The sequence below is a fragment of the Callithrix jacchus genome, chromosome 17, assembly GCF_049354715.1.
Source record: "Callithrix jacchus isolate 240 chromosome 17, calJac240_pri, whole genome shotgun sequence".
NCBI classification, from domain to species: Eukaryota; Metazoa; Chordata; class Mammalia; order Primates; family Cebidae; genus Callithrix; species Callithrix jacchus.
The window spans coordinates 74,399,998-74,421,936 of NC_133518.1; the positions used below are offsets into that span (position 1 = coordinate 74,399,998).

General features: G+C 42.2%; 1 protein-coding gene across 2 annotated transcripts in view; it reads left to right on the top strand.

Annotated features, from left to right (window-relative positions):
* STAC (SH3 and cysteine rich domain) overlaps positions 1–21,939 on the top strand; it is a 151,601-nt gene that overhangs the window by 41,694 nt on the left and 87,968 nt on the right. The window lies entirely within an intron of this gene.

The window sequence follows — 21,939 nt, forward strand, 5'->3', positions numbered from 1 at the left end:
TTCATTGGCATTAGAGCATTGATTGCTTTTTATGTTATTTTATTTCTAAATGAAAAAAGTTTCCCAAGATCTAAATATAGTGAGAAAAGTATCCTATTATGGCTGTAGTATTCATATGGGTGGTTTAAGAGTCATGTAATTCTTGATCTTGCTTTCCAGGTCTAGGAAAAAAAAAATTTTTAATCAATTGAAAAATAAAAATAAATTTCAAAGGAGTCATATTATTTTTTAAAGTAGAAGAGAAAACAACCTCAGAGGTCAAAAGAATAAGCAGATTATAAATCTTCCACAACTGCTGGCCATAATCAGCATTAGCATCTCCATTGATAAATATAACTTTATAAAAATATTGTTATAAACTCATCCACTAAACATATTCAATGAATAAAATTAAAGATGAATGACAAACTAGACTCTGTCCGTAGAGGCCACATAAACTGATTTATAAACATATAAAAAGATATTTAGCCCCACTGACAAGAAACTAAAAGTTTTTTTTAAGTTTTGGTGTCATTTTTGCCTATGATATCAGCAAATATTTTAAAAATTAATTGTAACAAGTACTAGTTAAGGTATATAGCAAAAGACACTCTCTTATACCAGCCAATGGTCATTGTGTATGCAAACATGTAGGTACAAAATGTTTATTCCAGTATTGTTTGCAATAGAAAATATACTAGTGAGGATAAGGATAGGCTGCTGTAACAGAGAAACCCAGTAAATATTCCGTGACTCAAAAAATATCGTTGTTTATTCCTTTCTCACATAGGTTTCAAGGAAAGCTGTTTAGGTTAGCAGGGCAGCTGTACTCCTTTCATTATATGGCATTAAATATGAAAGACCTTGGAAGACCCAGTTCCTTCAAAGACGGTGTGTAGCTGTTCCCTGGGACATCTTCACAACCTCCATGTTTGAATGGTGCCCCTGCCACATCCATATTACAGCCAGAGTGAAAAGGGAAGAGAAAATGAAGTAGGCATGCACACAGCCTTAAGACTGAATTTCAGAAGTAATACACAACATTTCATTGTATTCCATTAGCAAAAACACAGTCTTGTTTCTGCCTTTATCTGCCAGAAGCTTTGAAACATATAACCTAGCCACATACCAAGGAAGATAGTTAAAATGGATTTTGTTAAAGAACTACAGGTCTCTGCCTCAAGAAAATGGAATTATTAATTAATCTGGTACCTCCATTCAATGAAATATTAGGCTTCAATAAGAAATAAGTTAAATCTCCCATGCTACTAGATACCTACAATAAAAAGATCCTCAGTATACATTATGAGATGTAAAAATCATGATACAGAAAAAGATACATTGTATATTAGATGGGTGGTTTTTAAAAGAGGCAATCTATACACTTATGCACAAGCCTACAGACAGAACAGTGCTGGAAGAAGAAACTTCATAGAGGTTTTATCCTCAGTTGAACTAGAGATCTGATGTGAGAAGACTTACTTTTCAATAGGTTTCTTTTTTGTACTGTATTTTGTTTACCATGTATGTATCATTATTAATATTGTAGAATGTAAATATAAATATGAACAAGTTCTTCCCTTGCTTCCCACATTCAGCACTATCTGTTGCTACTAGATGTTGTCAGGCTTATTAACACATTACCAATCTCTTTTCCTGTCTTGGGCTTTGAACTTGAAGCTCCTTTCCTCCTCATTTTCCTTCTTTTGCTCATAAATATTGTCCTAAAATATGCCTCCCAAAATGATCCTGTCTATATTTTTATTTTTTTCTCACACGACTGAGTTTAATGCCATATAATGAATGTAATGGATCTGTTCATGTATCTCTCTCCCCAAATGAGTGAAAACTTGAGGACAAGGAGCATGTTGTTGCTTCTCCTTGTCCCCAACAGAATGGATGACAAAGAGCATGTAGCCAGTAAGTATTTGTGGAAAAGCTCCCCCCACTCACTTAATTTAACAAACATTTATCTAGTGACTATATGTCTCCTCTTTTAAGTAGATTATCTGCTCTTCATATGTTTTCCTATTTCTCTTTTTTGCCCTGTGTATTTTCTCCCAAAAAATAACTGTTCGCTCTCCGTGAAGTAAAATGTAAAGGACACTAGTTTCAGAATCTAGTCATGTAAATGTCAATCAGGGAGAAATGAAATTTATTTTAATAAAGAAGAACATGCATTGATATGAACCACTTGTTTTTAATATTTCTACAGATTGATATAATAATATAGATACATATATGTAGCTGTATGCATACTCATTTATATATTACATAGCTCTGTCCACTAAGAGATCGGGAATGTTAGTGCCTAAAATTAATGCCACCCCATAGCAATAAGCACATCTAGTCCCCAGACATCCCAGTTTCTAGATGCCATTCCCCAATAAAACTAACCAGGTTCCTTGAAGAAATGGATGGTTGCTTGGGACAGGAAAAATACAAGATAAGCCTAGAGAACTCTTATAGAAAGTAGGGAAGCATTCCAAACTGACTGGGGCAGGGACATGCCTAAAAAGAAGTAGGTTCCAACTAAAAGGAGCTCTGAATGAGCAAACCTGGAACCATTTGAGCAACAACATCAATCATGATAATGAGGAATTGTAACCCACAGAATAAAGCAAATATCTATCATTCCATACTGATAGAAATGAAAAATTTATTAAATGAATAAATAAATGAAGGATAATTCTGCAGTAGGATTCTAATTAATAAATGTAGAATGACTAATAGAAATACAATACCACTATTAGGCAGACAGCAGGTAATAAGTTTGCAGGCAAAATTCATTAATGGATGTTGCAATTAGAGGGCAAATGTACAATGAGAACAGGATTTTTGCCACCTCCAAGTCTCACAGTCACATTTTGAAATGAAATATAGGATAATTTTTTTAAGTCTCGTAGTTACATGGTATTTATTACAAAGGGGAAAGGGGTAATGTTACAGTGGAGCAACCCGGCAAACAATACTTTAACCCAGTGACCTACGTTAAATCACCAGTAATGGAAAACATTGACATCAGGTGTTTCCCAGTATGATGAACTAAGAAAAGCATAGCACTTTTGTCCTAGACTTTTGAAAAATACATAACCTTGATATAATAATCAGACAACATCAGACAAACCCAACTTGAAGGATAATCTACAAAATAACTGGCCAGTAGTCTTCAAAAGGCTCAAGGTTATGAAAGACAGACTGATTGAGGAGCTGATACCGATGGGAGGAAATTAAAGAGAGAAAACACATCAGTGCAATACGGAATCCTGGACTGGATCCTGGTCCAGAAAAAGGACAACAGTGAGACAACTAATTCTGACAAGGCAAAATTCTACTAAGATCTGTTAATGTTTTATACATGTGTTAATTTCTTGGTTGTTTACTATGGTTATATGAGGTGTTAAGTAGGGGAAGCTGCATGAAATGTGTGTATGAACTCTATCCTGCAACTTTTCTATATGACTAATAACATTTTAAAAGAAATGTTAGAAAAAGAAATATTTCAGGCTGGGAGTGGTGGCTCATGCCTGTAATCCCAGCACTTTGGGAGGTGGAAGCAGGGGGATGGCTTGAGCTCAGGAGTTAGAGACTAGACTGGGCAACATGGTGAGACCCTGTCTCTCCAAAAATACAAAAAAGAAATAGCAAGTCATGGTGATCTGCGCCTGTGGTCCCAGTTACTCAGGAAGCTGAGGTGGGAGGATCACTTGAGCTGGGATTGCGGGGGGAGTTGCAGTGAGCTGAGATTGCACCATTGCTCTCCAACCTGAGTGACACCGAGACCCTCTCTTAAAAAACACACAAAAAAAGTATTTCAGAAAATGTATTACTGGTTTGCTCTTTCATAGATAAAAGGAACCCAAAGCCCTCCTCAATTGAAAAATTCCGAATAATTCTGTAACACCTAATAGCTAATGTTTAAAATCAGTAGTTTTCTTTTTCTCATTTGATGTAATCTAATTTCTTAATTATCTGGAGGAAGCAAAGTCTTCCTTCTTCATTTGGCAAAGGAAACTGCCCTTATCTTATCTCTTGCTAGAAAGATTATAAAAATCAAGGAAAGCATCAGATGAGGCTCTAAACATAGCTGGGGTTGTACTTGGTGCTCTAATTCTCCAAGCAGCCTTTAAAGCTGCACGCTGGTTAATGAAAACACATTTACTAAGTTCCTATAAATTTAAAGTGTGGTTTAGCAGTATACTGCAGTGGTTTGAAAATAGAAAAGTCAAGGATTATACACATTGTTTGAGATACACAAAGTATTCTGCATATAAATTGTTGACTTAAGCTGTTAGCTCCTTTTTTCAAGCCATAAATTTTTCTTGAGTCAATACAATACAGAAAAGCCGAACCAGACTAGAGGAAAGATCTCCAGATGTGACTTAGAAGCTTGGATTCAAGTTCTAACCCCACTACTAATTTTAAGATAAAATGATATAACATAAGAAAACAAGTTTTTAAATACAGATAGGGTCACCAGTTTAAGTAAGCTGAACTCAGAATGTTACCCTCAGCTATTAGCTTTATTTTTCTCCCATCACACTCCTCTAACATGGTTGGGCAGAATTCTGTTCATCACCTCAGTAACATTTTGGGAAGATCTCATGGCTTTCATTGTTGGTCATAAGAGTCTCATTTTTAGGCATTAAAAATCCAACCCATCTAAAGCAAAATGTGTGACAGCTAATTCATTCCCCTTCCTCTCAACACCATTAACAGCCTCCTCCTTGCCCCATCCACAATCACCCCAACCAAGGCCTTAGCCTTTGGTTGAGAACCTGCGTTGGGAAAATAGGCTGTGCTCTGTTCTTTCATTGGCCTCCACCTTACTTTCTCACTTCCAAGTCCACAGGGGATTTTGCAAACAAGAGCCCTGGGAGGTCTTAATCATGTCCCACTCTGGATAAACGATGAGCAGAGCAGAACCTTGTTCATGTTCTTGAGACCAGTGTGATTCCACAAAGAACACTGTGAGCCTGTGAAACACCTCGACCTTCTTTCACATCCTAATACGTGTCATATATGAATTCTTGTATGTGAAATCTTTGCAAGTTCTCCTCCAACCAGGATTGCCACAGGCCCCTAATGCAGTGTTCCCTCTGGGCCAGCCTTGGAAGTAAGCGCCAGAGAGCTCTGAGACATTTACGTGCTTTGTTCTGTCTGTCCAACCTGTCTACGGGCTGTCTGACGTGCCGTAACTGCTGAAGTATATGTAGGATAGGGACATTTTTCTGGAATTCTTTGGAGGACGCTGTGGTAAGCAGTTCATCTAGCAGTGATGTGTACCTGGGCTTTGGAGTCGATCACTTCTAGATTCAGTCTTTTAACTAATACCTATTGAGCATCTAACATGTTCTAGGCTCAGTTTGCAATTCTGAGAGGCAGAAGTTAATGGAGCAGTGAAAATTCTCTAACCTTGTGGAAACTACATTCTAGCTTGTAAAGCAGATATTCAACAAAGAAACAAATACATGAGTAAATAATATAAAGAAGTTACATATCTCCTGATAATGATGTGCCCAGAGGGACACAGCATCACTTCTGTCATAATTCTACCAAAAAATATGTGTAACCTGACAGAATTGTGAAAAAGCATCAGACAAGCCCACATTGGAGAACATTCTACAAGACAATTGTTCTGTACTCTTTTAAAATGTCATATAAAGAAAAAAAAACAGCGAAAAGCTGACACTATTCCAAATTAAATGAGAATAAAAATACCCAAAAACTAAAAGCAATGCATAATCCTAGATTAGATCATGAAGCAGATTTTTTAATGCTATGAAGGGTGTTATTAGTTCTGCTCAAGTTCCGCTCTGCTCATCACTTGTCCAGAGGGGGATGGGATTGAGGCCTCCTAAAATTTTAGTGTGAGTTGCCTATTAGATCATAGTATTACATTCATGTTAATTTACTATGTTGTATATACATGAAAATATGGTAACACTTGAGTGAAACAGACTGAATAAAATATTTAGGAATAAAGGATCCTGATGCAGTTTATTCCCAGGGAGATCAGTGATGATGACCATGGGAACGACAACAGCAAACCACAATAATATCCGGATGTCAAAGGGGACAATAAAAAACAGTGCAAAATGGGCCGGGTGCGGTGGCTCAAGCCTGTAATCCCAGCACTTTGGGAGGCCGAGGCGGGTGGATCACAAGGTCAAGAGATCGAGACCATCCTGGTCAACATGGTGAAACCCCGTCTCTACTAAAAATACAAAAAATTAGCTGGGCATGGTGGCGCGTGCCTGTAGTCCCAGCTACTCGGGAGGCTGAGGCAGGAGAATTGCCTGAACCCAGGAGGCGGAGGTTGCAGTGAGCCGAGATCGCACCATTGCACTCCAGCCTGGGTAACAAGAGTGAAACTCGGTCTCGAAAAAAACTAGTGCAAAATGTTAACAGTTGTCGAATCTGGGTGAAGGGCACACAACACTCATGGAGCTAGTATTGCCAATTTTCTGTGTGCTTACAAGTCTTCAAAATAAAAAGTTAAAAAATAAAATCAAATAGTCATAAGTGCTCTGAAGAGGAAAGGGAGGTAGAGTGCAGGGATCGGGGAAGTCTCTATGAATGACCTTCGAGGCGAGAAGCGAGAAGACCACGGGAAGGGAAGAGCATTACGGGAGGACAGAACAGCAGGAGCAAAGGCCCTGACGGAGCCGTTTTCCGGTGTGTTTGTGATCAGCAAAGAGGCCAGAGGACTGGTGCAGAGCGAATAATGAAGGAGAATGGTAAGAATGATCAGAGGTCAGATCACAGAAAGGACGTAATGTTTTATTGTAACTACAGAGAAACTACGCTAAGGTTTTGAGCAGAGCAGTAAAATGGTCTGACTTCCATCTCAAGTAATCACTCTTGGCCACTTTGAAGGAAGTATGGAGCATGGAGCAAGAAAAAGAATATAGTTACTTTATTCAGTCAGGGAGACTTTGAGGAAGGCAGTTGTACAGGTGAGACGGGATGTCCGATTGGGATGATAATAGTAGAGGTGGTCTGAAGTGGGTGGATTCTGCATGTATTTTGAAAGTCTCATTGACTAATGTATTGGTTAATGAACTGGATATGAAGAGGAAAGGAGAAATGGGAGTCCAGGATGATTCCAAGGTTTGAGGTCTATTAACTAGATAAAATGCTATGCCCTTTACTAACTTAGAGACTGTGAAATGAGGAAGTAAGCTGGAGCGCTGCCTCCTAGAGGCCCTCAAGGGCACACCAGTCGGCAATTCAGGATCCTTTCTCTCTAAGAATCCAACTGTTGCATTTAACCTTCCCAGGTCCCACTATGAACCTCTGGTCCTTGCGCTGCCCCAGAAAACACATGAGGGGCACCAGAGCAGAGAGAGAGATGTTCCTTATGACTGCCAAGGTATACCTGCATCCATCTAGGCCGCGTCCACTCTTGGAGGAGGCCTGGAGTGGTGGGGAACATTGAAACCTGCTCAGAGTCTTCATAGTTCTCACTCTCCCTGTCCATAAGGGGTGACGTATGTAACCTGGAAGATACTTCCTCTCCTTGCATGTCCTTGAGCCATCTCAAGGCTACACACTTGTTTTCAACCCAGAAAACAAGTACCAAAGAGTATTGGTATTGCCTGACCACCACGGTGGCTCTTCAGGCTTGAGTATGTCCCCCCCACTTCTCCCTGCCTCCTTGGAACTGAGTTGTAGAACTCTGTCTCTGTTTTCAGGCCTCAGGGTCCACAGGAACACTGTCATCTGTTTCACTCTGCTCCAATTCCTTATGCTATAGACTGGCTTGATACCCTCATGTACCCACCTGGTTCCTTGAATCTGGCCCCTGCCTGACCCAGGCTCCTGGAAGATAAGGCTGCAAGAATATACTATAAAGTGAAAGTGGAGGTCACAATACAGGGGAAAAGGGTCAAAGCTGGTATCTCTTGGAGAGCAGAGATGAATACAGGAGATATTTTTAAGGAAAGGGAGATTAGCCTTGGTTACTGATAGAAAATGGGGTTCAAGGCCGGGCGCAGTGGCTCACGCCTGTAATCCCAGCACTTTGGGAGGCTAAGGTGGGCAGATCATGAGGTCAAGAGATCGAGACCATCCTGGCCAACATGCTGAAACCGCGTCTCTACTAAAAGTATAAAAAATTAGCCGGGTGTGGTGGTGCATGCCTGTAGTCCCAGCTATTCGGGAGGCTGAAGCAGGAGAATTGCTTGAAACCGGAAAACAGAAGTTGCAGTGAGCCAGGATGATGCCACTGCACTCCAGCCTGGTGATAGAGTGACACTCTGTCTCAAAAAAAAAAAAAAGAAAGAAAAGAAAAGAAAAGAAAATGGGGGTTCAAGATGAGGGAGGACTCAAAGAGTCTTCTAGGCCAGAACATTGTTCTAGGCCAGATAATTGAAGGGATGACTCATCCGTCATTTTCTTCCCACTAAATGTGGGGAATTCAAACATGTCAGGCAGGCAATCTATTCATTTGGTTACTCATTCAACGTGGAATGCCTATCCTATGCCAAAACCTGTAGCTGCGTGTTGGAGATCCAAAAATGAAAGGAATAGTCCTTGACCTCAGAACAAGAGTATGCAGAATGTCAATTGTGGTGACGTACTGCTGCAGGTATGGTAGAATGATAAGGCACCTGCATGCATAGAATACTGAGCTCCATGTGGAGGAGTCAGGGAGAGCCTGAGGCAGGGCATTAGAAGCAATACTGAAGCTGAGACTTAGACAATGAGCAGCAGGTCTCCAGCAACATATGTGAGAGAAATGTTCCAGACAATACAGCATGGACAGGACAATCTACCCAAGTTTCCATCTTTATTAACCAGTAGAGCACATGCTAGATATATTTGTCCTGTGCGACAGTACAAACACTACAGAAATATCCTCAGTGCAGCTCTTTCTGATTGCAATTGATGTTTTGGAAGCACAATATTTACCTCGGTGAGCTTTTACAGAGTACTGTATTAATTTGCTGGAGCTTCCATAACAGAATGCTGCAGACTGGGTGGCACAAGCAACAGAAAGTTATTATCTCGCAGCTCTGGAGGTTAGAAGTCCAAGATCAAGGTTGTGGTTTCTCTGGGAACTTTCTCCTTGCCTTGTAGCTGATCACCTTCTCACTGTGTTCTCACAAGATTTTTCCTCTGTGTTTCCAAATTTTCTCTTCTTACGAGGACACCAGTCAGATTGGACTAGGGTACAACCTAATGACTTCATTTTAAACTACCTCTGTAAAAGCTCTATCTCAGAAATAAAGTCATAATCTGAGGTACTGGGGGTTCAGGCATCAACATAAGAATTTGAGAGGGAATACAATTCAGCCAGTAGCAAATACCCACTATTTGCAAGGCATTATGAGAAGCAGTACTTGATAAATGAAACCTAGCATCGTACTGAGTATAAATCCTTTTGCTCTGCTGCCCATCACTTAATCTCTAAAACCACTTGAGATATAAATCAGAATCTAGAAAGGTCCGTACTGTAAAATCCTCACTGTCCTCCGCACAGTTTTTCTACCTTTTAGACAGCCAGCCAGCCATCATGTTTCCAACTTTTCTGTTTTTCACTGGACTTCTTAGGGCCCAGCAATCTCTTTGTTCTTGGGGGGAAATGCCAGTATGGTCCCTGGGACTGTACACCTTCTCCCCACTGTCACACAGCAACAGGAGCAGCAACTCGGAATGCAGAGTGGGGAGTGGCCTCTGTCACCCATGGTGGGCTTGGTGGCCATGGCATCAGACAGTTTGGCAGGATTCCTACCTGGGGACTGGATGGCTCAGAGCCCATACTCTCAGTTGCACCCTCTATGCCACCTGGGCAGGCAGGGCCTCTCTGAGGAGCGTGCTCTGAAACTTGCCATACAATCCATTACAATGCAGGTGCTGACTCTCTGAACCCACCTCTTCACCCTCCCTGAAAAAGAAGCCTCTTACCCAAAACATCAATGAGCAATGTGCTGAATTTACTAAAGAATTTGAGGAGGGAAACAAAAACAAAGAGGGAGAGGTTCGTAAAGCACATTCCTGTCAGTACTTCTCGTACTCAAAAAATCTCTGCCTTCGTGCCATCCCAGAATCTGTTTCCTCTCTGCTCTTTCCCCCACAACTCCCTCATGGCAGCCTCTTCTACTTGTCATCTATTACTCCTTGTCATTTTGTAGCTCGGGCCTTAAATGTACAAACTTCACTCTTTGCAGTATTCTGTCCAACAAAGGACTATGATTTTTAATTTGAGATTGGTCCTTGAGGAGCCATCTTCCCTAGCCAGTGGCTTCTCAAATTATTTCTTCTGAATATATCCAGTTCTGTTTCCCAAGAGGAATCTTTGCATCAGCTCTGACAGTGATACAATCACCCTGTATTGTTACACTGGCATCCACATTCAGGAGAGAGGACCAAAAAGCAGTGCTCCTCCACCTCACACTCACCAGATATGGCAGAGGTGCGGTGGGGATTTTAGGAAGTCAGAGTTATGAAGCAGCCCTCGAGTGCCAGACACTTTGCCAGGTACTTGAGATGTTTTATCTTATTTAATCCTCACAACCAATCTGCAGGGAACCTGCTATGACTCCTATTTTATAGATGGGGAACGTGGGGCTCAGAGAAGTTAAATAATTTTCCTGCGTTCACACTACTGGACACCAGCAGAGCTGGGAAGGGCAACAAAGCCTTCTGATCCTAAAACCTTCACTGTGTCTCATCCTCAGGTATGAAAGACTCCTCTATCCCTGCACACAAGGGAACCTTAAAACTCTACCTTTATTAAGCATCTCATCTTCTAAGGACCTCAGGCACGTCACTCAACATCTTTCTGTCCCATTTTCTTCATCTGTAAGATTTGAGCACATTATTTAACTTATTTCCACCTTGTCTTCCTTGTCCATAAAATAGGGATAGCAATAGTGCCTGCCTCATAAGGTTAGCCTGACAATCAAAAGATACCCCATTTAAAATTCTCAGGATGGAGTCTGGCATATAAGGGTGCAGTGAGTACCTGCTAGTAAATGAATATCATCACCACGTACCACTGTGCTTCCTGTTGGAAGTAGCTTCATGGCCTGCAGGAGAGCCCCAGAGCAGGAGGTAGGGAGGGTGGTGACACATTACACATGCTGCACACTGGGGTCATGTAGAAGGGGGAGTCCAGAGCCACCTGTAAGGAGGGCCAGGCTAGACTCCACAGAGAATTTAAACAGTTAAGGTGAACCAGGCATGTTCCAGATACAATGAATGAGACACAGATCTCCCAGGAAGAACAAACCAAGGCACTGAAGGCTCGTGTATCATTGGAAAACAGGGTCCTCCTCTTAGTATTTCTAAGGTGAATAGGTGAAGGAGGGGATGACTAGAAATAATACTTGTCAGACCAAAAGAGAGCCTGCACAGCCAAGTCAATTCTAAGCAAAAAGAACAAAGCTGGAGGCATCACACTACCTGACTTCAAACTATACTGCAAGGCTACAGTAATCAAAACAGATATATAGACAAATGGAACAGAACAGAGGCCTCGGAGGCAGCGCCACACATCTACAACCATCTGATCTTTGACAAACCTGACAAAAACAAGCAATGGGGAAAGGATTCCCTGTTTAATAAATGGTGTTGGGAAAACTGGCTAGCAGTGTGCAGAAAGCAGAAACTGGACCCCTTCCTGACACCTTACACTAAAATTAACTCTAGATGGATTAAAGACCTAAACGTAAGACCTAACACCATAAAAACCTTAGAAGAAAACCTAGGAAAAACCATTCAGGACATAGGCATAGGCAAGGACTTCATGACTAAAACACCAAAAGCATTGGCAACAAAAGCCCAAATCGACAAATGGGACCTAATTAAACTCCAGAGCTTCTGTACAGCAAAAGAAACAATCATTAGAGTTAACCGGCAACCAACAGAATGGGAAAAAATTTTTGCAGTTTACCCATCTGACAAAGGGCTGATATCCAGAATTTACAAAGAGCTAAAAGAGATTTACAAGAAAACAACAAACAAACCCATTCAAAAGTGGGCAAAGGACATAAACAGATGCTTTTCAAAAGAAGACATATATGAGGCCAACAAACATATGAGAAAATGCTCATTATCACTGGTCATTAGAGAGATGCAAATCAAAACTACATCAAGATACCACCTCACGCCAGTTAGAATGGCAATCATTAAAAAATCTGGAGACAGATGCTGGAGAGGATGTGGAGAAATAGGAACACTTTTACATTGTTGGTAGGAGTGTAAATTAGTTCAACCATTGTGGAAAACAGTGTGGTGATTCCTCAAGGACCTAGAAATAGAAATTCCATTTGACCCAGCAATCCCATTACTGGATATATACCCAAAGGATCATAAATCGTTCTATTATAAGGACACATGCACACGAATGTTCATTGCGGCACTGTTTACAATAGCAAAGACTTGGAACCAACCCAAATGCCCATTGATGATACACTGGACAGGGAAAATGTGGCACATATACACCATGGAATACTATACAGCCATAAAAAAAGATGAGTTTGTGTCCTTTGTAGGGACATGGATGAACCTGGAAACCATCATTCTCAGCAAACTGACACAGGAACAGAAAATCAAACACTGCATGTTCTCACTCATAGGCGGGTGTTGAACATTAAGAACACATGGACACAGGGAGGGGAGCATCACACACTGAGGTCTGTTGGGGGGTACTAGGGGAGGGGCAGAGGGGGGTAAGGAGTTGGGGAGGGATAATATGGGGAGAAATGCCAGATACAGGTGATGGGGATGGAGGCAGCAAACCACACTGCCATGTATGTACCTATGCAACAGTCCTGCATGTTATTCATATGTACCCCAGAACCTAAAGTGCAATAAAATATATATATATAAACACACATATAAAGAAATAATACTGGACAGGTGGATGAACATAATCGAGCAGAAAGTTTCATATCCCACATTCAGGAACCCGCTATAACCTAGAACTAAGGGAGGCCATCAGAGCACTTAAATAGTTGAATTGTAAGTTTTAACATCGATTCATACTTCAGAGTTTGAAAGAATGTCTCTGACTGTTTCAGCCTCCATTGATAGCTCCTGTTTCTGACATATTAGAATAGTCAGTGATCAAAACACTGAACTTACCCCTTGTTAATATGAATAAAAGGGCTTTTGTTGCCCTCAGAGAGTTTTATGCATTGCCATTTACCTCCAGGATTAGATCTTAGACTTCCTAAAAGTTGAGACTATTTAAAGTCTTTTGTATTTTCTCAACATGCTGAATTCTCAGAGCTGGAAGGGCACTTTGCAGCCACTGAGCTCATTCTCTATATTTACTGGTATAATCTAAGCCAAGGAGCTTGAGAGATTTGCCCAAGACTACACATTTTATCAGTGGCAGAGCATGCAATCAATCATATTTAATAAATGTTGCTTTACCAATACATTCATTAACAACTGGTTTTTTCAGCTGGGTATGACAGAACCAGGTCGATGTAAGAAGAGTATTTCAACTATGAAATCACCATCCAAACTAAAGAAAATCAATACCTGGAATATCTTGTACTTGCCGTAAAAGAAATCAAGCTGTGAGTGGGTAAAACTGTTATCGAGAAATTTAATCCTCAAACTGAGCACTCCATTTCTGAAGACCCCCAGTGCTCACTGTCTGCCTATTTAGCTCACGTGTAAAATGTTAGAGGTGAGTGTGGAAAGCGCTTTGACAAACTACAGCTTCAACCAGTCTTGGAACAGATGAGGTGAATCTGCGTTGGCGACTGAAGCATGAAGGGAGCTGACTTCCAGAGTGAATGCACAAGGGCTATTGGGCCACAGTATGACAGTTATTTTCTCAGTTTTTAGATGTCATCATTTAATGGTTTATTATCTTCTCACAAAAAAAAAAGAGAATAATGAGCATTTCAATGCTCTTAATTCAATGAACAAGACATAACTATTTTAGAAAAGTTGAGGTAAAAAAGAAAAAATGTTCATTTAAAAATCAAAGATGTAGCCCACATGTGAGTATCAAGGAGGAAACATTTGCTTGTCAAAGGTTTCCCCATGACGTCATTTCTGCTCAGAAGTAAAAGCCAGTGCATTTGTGGTACTGTTAAATAGCCAAGGAAATGTCTGTAGTGTGGCGGCCAACTTTATGGTGAAATGTGAACGGGCAGGAAACCGAACTGATATAGTGACTGTGCCTCCTCATTTACCGCCTGTGTGTGTAGACTCTTTGCACCAGAACAGCCCCTTTCCCATGCAGTGTGGACTTTAGATCCTGGCAGAAGTGATGAAGTGCACACTGGTTAATTAACTTGATGTGCCACCGCGGAACAGACTGGTAGATCAATACACCTGCTATTCCATTCACCTTCGGGCTGCAGTTCTCTGTGTTCCCGGGCTCTCAGCACTCCCAGTTTCTGCATTCCCTGACTAATTGCCATGGAAGTGTTGCTCAACCTGGCAACCACATGGATTATTGCTGAAATTCCAGGTGGCACCAGAAAATAAAACACACTAAGCAGAGAGATTTTACTAAGCGCATGTCAAGGGTGGGTTACCTGCTCATGAAAGTCCATTTGGCTTTAGGGGCTTTGGAGACAGAGAGGTCTGTATGTGGATCTTCATTCTGCAACTTACTAGCCATTTAACTTTGGGCAAGTTGCCATTTTTCTGTTTTCTCATCTGTAAAATGAGGCAATAACCTGAAATGGACCCTCCGAGCTACCTTCCCATCCTACCACTGCGCGTCCATTCACCCTCCCCTGTCTCTGAAATGGTTATTCCACATCTCCCTCTTTCAGCTTCTGACATCTCCTCCCTCCACCTCCCATTGTCTCTGACTCGGGGGATAGACTTGTTTCTGTATTCACTGAGAACACAGAAGCAATCGAAAGTGAAAAGCCACATCCAGCCCGTACCAACTACTCCAACCTTTCTCCCTCCGTCTCTCTCCTTACGGAGGCCAGCCTCACTCCAATCTAAAGACAACCCTTCTTCTTGGTTACTGATCCCTCCTCCTCTCAACTACCCAGGAACGTGGTTCCAGCATCCCTCTTTCTCTCTTACACATCATCGGATTTAACACATGCTGGAGTAAGCTCCTGTATTTAAACAAAACATGACCAAAAAAACTACATTTCCCTTCAGATATTGGGATGCTACATTTCCCTTCAGATATTGCCTCTTTTCACTAACCCTGTTTATAGCAAAACTTCTCAAACCGACTGTCTATGCTCACTGCCTCTGCTCACTGTTTTCCAGCCATCCTCTCCTGAAAACCCCTCAGTTAGGTTTTCACACTCACCACTTCACTGAATCTGCTACTATTAAGGTCCTCCAAAGACATTCCCTTTACCAAATACAATAACCAATTCCCAAACCTTGCCTCACTTGACATTATTATTTAATATTCATTTGATGCTTTTGGCTGTTCTCTCTTCTTCAAATCATTTTCTGCCCTCAGCTTCTAACACACTTCTTTCTTTGAGTCTTCTCCTTCCTCAGTAGCCTCTCCTCCTCACGTTCCTTACCCATCGTTTTGTCCTCTAAATGCCGGAATGCCCCAGGGCTCTGTCCTCACATCACTTCTCTCCACCGTCTGCACTCACTGCCTGTGTAGTGATCTCATCTAGTCTCCTGGTTTTAAATACCATCGATATGCTAATGACTCCCAAGGTATTACTCCAGCTTGGACCTTTTCCCTGAGTCCCAGAATCATATATCCAGCTGCCACTTGAATTCAAAATAAGCATTTCAAATGTATCCAAAACTCAACTCCAAATTCAGCCGTATCTTACCATAACTATACAAAACCAAGCTAAAATTACTTCTCATCAAGATTATCATGAGACTCCTCCCCCAACTTGTCTCCCTGTTCCCAGCTTGCCTCCTACAGTCGGTATTCCACTCAGCTGCTAGAGTGACCCTTTTAAATAAGTCAGAGCCTATCACCTCCCTGTTCAAAACCATCGCCCTTAGGATAAATTCCAGAGCCCTTGCTGTGACCTGCAAGGTCCAGCAGGAAGCTAGCCTTGACATCTCTGCTCTCTCTCTCCCCCATCATTCTCATCCAGATGCACCGACCTCCCGGTGCTTCTCAGATACCCTACCCTTGATCTGTTGTTGGGGCCTCTGCTCTAGGTTTCCGCACTGCGCACAACGCTCTTCTCCAGCATAGCTCAAACACTCGCTACTTCCTTCAAGTCTCTGTTCCACCATCACCTGTCAGAGAAGCCTTCCTTGTCACCTTCTAATGGTCCATCTCTGGCCTTATTTTCCTTTTTACCTCCTCTCCCTGTCCAAATTTATATTATTTACCACTCTGATTATGTAGCTATAGTCCATCTTCACCCACTAGACCTTAAAACCTTAAAAGGAAGGACTTAATCCTTTTTTTACTGTCATAGCCCCCAAATCAAGGCCTGTGCCTAGTTCAGAGCGATACCCATGACAGATATTCACTGACTGAATTATTTAATGAATGAATGATCCCCTACCCATAAGCTTACTAGGATGAGTACATGAAGTAAACTATATAGAGTAGTTTCAAGCACATGGTAAGGTTTTCAAGAATATCTGTTTCTTTTACCATTATAAATAAAATGGAGCTGGGCCATGGCAGTGGTACATGGAAGCTAATCATTTCGTGACATCTGCGATTATTAGGTTTTGCTTCTATTAGTGCATTTCATATGTTCTCTCTCACCTGGCCTCTGCTCTTTTAGAGATAATTAGAAAAAGCATGTTCCTTTGAGCTCACGTCTAGGACTTAATTTAACTTGTAGGTATTTATTTTACGTTCTCCACTTGAGTAAGTCACATTGACTTCCAAAAAAAATTCTCCAGCTCTAGAGGCAGGCAGGTTCCAATGGCTTGACTCAATTTCCAAGCCACATCCCCTAGAGCAATGCCAGCAGATTTCCTGGCATTATAGTTGAACATCATGCACAAGCTTCCAGGGATCACAAAACACCACACCACATATGAAGAAGGGTTTGAAAGGAGAAGTAAGCACAGGAGGGAAACAGGACCGGAGACGCGTAAGCATCTGCTGAGTCACTTTCCCTGTCTTGGCAGCATAGGCCGTGCAGTGACATTTGATGCTTTCCTTTGATCAACGGGGCATGCTCTTTATCAGTTTTTAGAAATTTGAAATATATAAAATGAAAGAAATATCTCCCCGAAAAGCAGATTGGCATTCCTGCTCCACATCCTCATGGACAGCCAGAAGTAGTGTCATCTCCCTGGAGGTGAGGGAATAACACTCCTCCATCCATCCCCTAAAGACTCACCAGCAGTAGAAAGAACGTGGGGATTGGAGGAAGGTGGATTCAGTTTGAGCCCTGGTCTTGACTCACAGAAGCTGTGTGACCTTAGGAGTCGGGCACATTCAGTCTGACCCCTGGTCTTGATTCACAGAAGCTGTGTGACCTTAGGAGTCGGGCAGATTCAGTCTGAGCCCTGGTCTTGATTCACAGAAGCTGTGTGACCTTGGGAGTCGGGCAGATTCAGTCTGAGCGCTGGTCATGATTCACAGAAGCTGTGTGACCTTAGGAGTCGGGCAGATTCAGTCTGAGCGCTGGTCATGATTCACAGAAGCTGTGTGACGTTGGGAGTCGGGCAGATTCAGTTTGAGCGCTGGTCTTGATTCACAGAAGCTGTGTGACCTTAGGAATCAGACAGATTCAGTTTGAGCGCTGGTCTTGATTCACAGAAGCTGTGTGACCTTAGGAGTCGGGCAGATTCAGTCTGGGCCCTGGTCTTGATTCACAGAAGCTGTGTGACGTTGGGAGTCGGGCAGATTCAGTCTGAGCCCTGGTCATGATTCACAGAAGCTGTGTGGCCTTAGGAGTCGGGTATATTCAGTCTGAGCCCTGGTCATGATTCACAGAAGCTGTGTGACCTTAGGAGTCGGGCAGATTCAGTCTGAGCCCTGGTCTTGATTCACAGAAGCTGTGTGACGTTGGGAGTCGGGCAGATTCAGTCTGAGCCCTGGTCTTGACTCACAGAAGCTGTGTGACCTTAGGCAAGTTGCTTAACCACCCTCAGCTTCCATTTCTCCAGAAGTAAAATCGCATCTTCACTGAATGGTTGGGAGGATCAGGAGGGGTCATCCGGTGAAGCACTTAGCTCAGCTCCATATTCCCAGCTTCCTGCTTCCCCTCTTTTGCACACCCCCGTCATCCTCCATCCACTAATATCTCTGCGACCCTCACAACAGGGTGGATGCTGTTCTGATTTTGAGATAAGGAGTAGTCAATTTATTGAGTCATCTGAATTCAGCAGGGAACAAGCAGAAAATGATTTTTACTTTTCTGTGTGATGGGGTTTTCTCTCATAAACCTCTCCCTGGGCTGCACATCCCATGACAAAATCTTGGCAGGTTCCTTACCTTCCTGTTCACTCTAGGGTATTAAATGTCCTTCTAAAATAAAACTTCAGCTTCACCTCCTGTGTAAGCTCCCTTCCGCCAGCACCAGTCAAGTTTATAGCCTGAAGGACTTGAAGTGAAGAGTTCGGCTCCTTTGCTGCAAACAGGTCCTCACCTCAAAGGGGCTCAATCCCAATGAATGTCTCATAGCCCCTCTCACTTAACTTTTTCAGAGATAGACTGTCCTCTTCAAAATCAATGCTGTGCTCCCAAGGACGCAAAACTCACTGCCCTGTACCCATGAGGATACACTAGCTTATGCCTCAGCAACAAGCAAGTCCACCGTAACTCAGGGAGACCTCCCTCCTCCTTCTTTGGCAGCTCTGAGCCCTCTGCTAGTTTGAGCTGTAGGGCAGAGGGAAGGGGACAAGAGTCTTGGCTGGCCCACTGTTTCTGATGTTACTGCAGGGTGTTGCAGTTTCTCTGGCTAGCCTTTCTAGCTGATGATGTCCTATTGGCGGCCCTAGTGGGGCTTTTCAGAAGGCTTGCAGGGCCTCTGTTTTGTATGGCTCCCTGAAGTGGAGAGCTGGCTTTACACAACCACACCTGACTTCAGGTGGGCAAAGAAGTACAATCCCACCACAAGCAGGAGGGTGGGGAGAACAGCATTGTACTGGTTATCTATTGCTGTGTACAGACAATAGATACCCAAATTAATGACTTGGAACATCAGTCATCTTTTTAGTTGAAGAGTGTGTGGGCTGACAGTTTGAAAAGGATTCAGCTGGACACTGCTTCTGGTGGCATCTAGATGCCTTCATGCCTGCAGGGCAGCAGGGTGGCTCTGCTTCTGGGCTCTATCCTAGAGTGGCAAGGAACTGACTGGACCGTGTGTCTTTCATAATCCTTCAGGCTACACTGGGCAGTTTGGCAGGTTTCCTGGGGAAGGACAGAAGCATACAAGGCGTCTTAAGACCTGGGCTTGGAACTCCCTTAACATTGCTTCTGCTACCTTTCATTGGTCAAATTTCAGAAACCAACAAGATTCAAGGAGTAAGAAACTAGGCTCCACTTTTGATAGATTGAGATGCAAATTCACATTGCAAAGTGCACGGATAAGAGAAAGGGGAGAGAACTTCAGCCTTTCAGTAGGCTACCCCAAACACTAATGGCCACCATACCTTCCTGGACTTCTGAGGTGGACCTTAGGGGGTTGAGGCACAGGTGGTTGGGCTTGGCAAGGCCTTGTAAACTCGTCTGATATATTGTGTAAAAGGAGTCTAACCAGACTTACGGAGACCCTTATTAGACAAAGAGTACTGAGCATCTTTTGTTTCTATTTTTTAATTACTTTTATAATTTTATTTTTAATTGACATGTAATAGTTATACATATTTATGGGGTACATAGTGATTTTGCAAAACATATAACATATAGTAATCATATCAGGGTAATTAGCATATCCATTACATCAAACATTTATCAGTTTTTTGAGTCGGGAACATTCCAAAGTATCCTCCTTCTAGCTATTTGAAGCTATATAATATATTATTGATAACCACAGTCATCCTACATCCTACAGTGCTCTAGAGCACTAGAACTTATTCCTCCTATCTAGCTTCATTTTGTTTTAAAAAACCTCTCCCTATCCTCCCTTCCCCCTGCCCTTCCCAGTCTCTACTGTCCTCTGTTCTACTTTTAACTTCTATGAGATCAACTTTCTTTAGCCTCCACATATGGGTGAGAACATGCAGCATTTAACTTTCTTTTCCTGGCTTATTTTTTTTAACATAATATTCTCCAGCTCCGTCCATGTTGCCACAAATGACAGAGTTTCATTCTTTTTTATGGCTGAGTAGTATTTCATCATGTATACATACCATATTTCTTTTATCCATGTATCGTGTTGTTAGACACTTGGGTTGACTCCATATCTCGGCTATTGTGAATAGTGCTACAATTAACATGGGGGTGCAGATGTCTGATTCCCTTTCCTTTAGATAAATTCCCAGCTGTGGGATTGCTGAATCATAGGGTAATTCTATTTGTAGTTTTTTGAGGAACCCCCATACTGTCCTTGATAGTGGTTGTACTAGTTACTATTCCCACAAACAGTGTCTCTGAGTTCCTTTTTCTCTGCATTTGTTATTTTTGTCTTTTTCATAGTAGCTATTGTAACTGGGGTGAGACAATGCTTGACTGTGGTTTTGATTTGCATTTCCCTGATGATTAGTGGTTTTGAACTTTTTAAATGTGTTTGTCAGCCATTTGTATGTCTTCTTTTGAGAAATGTGTGTTCAGATCATTTTCTCATTCTTAAATTGGACTGTTTGGAGATTTTTTTTGTCACTGAGATGCTTGAGTTCCTTCTATGTTCTAGATATTAATTCCCTGTCTGATGAATATTGTGCAAATACTTTTCCCCATTCTGTCGGTTGTCTCTTCACCCTGTGTCAGGGGGGAATGTGCCGTGTACACAGCAGACCTCACCCCCGCAGCCTGGGTCTGCATGATCTACTGATCACAAGAGAGACTGGTCTGTCATGGCACTGCAGCTCCAGAAACTAAAACGATCACTTTCTTTCAAGACCAAGAGTTTATGGAGCAAAAGCGCTGACAGCTTCTTCCAGCTTCCTTTGCTGGCAGGAGCGTTTTAGTTTGATGTCTGAGCATCTTTTTTCTGCAGCTTTGGGCCGTACATGTTTATTCCTGGCAACAGAAAGAACTACCATGGATATTCAACCACCTTAAAAGTGAAGCGATCTGTTGCTGAGTGAATAAAAACTATGTACTAAGGACTAGTGATGGGAAAGCAGAGTAAACAGGAGAGACGTGTAAAAGGCCACTGTGGGGATGGGCAGAGCAAGGTGCACCATGTCCAGGCTGTTACTGGGGTCCAGATTCTTCCAGTTCCTGGAGCCCATGACAGGCAACTTTTTTTAAGAACAAAGGAAACTTCTTGAGGGATTTTAACCATGAGGGTCATGTGTTCATATCTGTGTTTCCAAAAGATTCCTCTAGCTTTTATAGGAACACTAGATTAGAGAGGCTGATTAAACTCAAACCCAGACCTGTCAGAAGCTTGTGCTTTTCCAAACCTGTTTTGGTGCCTTTTCACAAGTCCCAGAGGCAAAGGAGAAATGGTCTAGTTTATCGTGGCCAAAAACAAGAGGGAGGGCAGCAGGAGGAGCAGAGAAAGTCAAAGGGATGATTCAATATGTCCTATGTCCTAATCACACACACACACACACACAGAGAGGTTACTTATCCAAATGCTTCGGACCCAAGCAGACTTGAGAGTTCCTGGTTTGTGTTCTGCGGATAGTTCAGCGACATTAATTTTGAGTCAGACAATGGCCTCTTCTGCTTTGCTGTGTGCAGAGACAAGTGGCTGCTAAGTGGTCATGAGAGAGAAAGGCCAGCTTTACACATCTAGCCTTTGAGCCCATGAGTGCGTATACTTAATATTTCCAATGATTCAAACTCAAAAGGCAAATTATGTCAAAACCCAGTGTGGTGGGACATTTCGGCAGTGCACTGGTAGGACTTTAAGGAGGCAGGGGAGGAGGAGGAGGGGGCAGAAGCAAAGGCAAAACGGAACCTCTTTCTGCTCATCTGGCTTGGTGGCAGGGGCA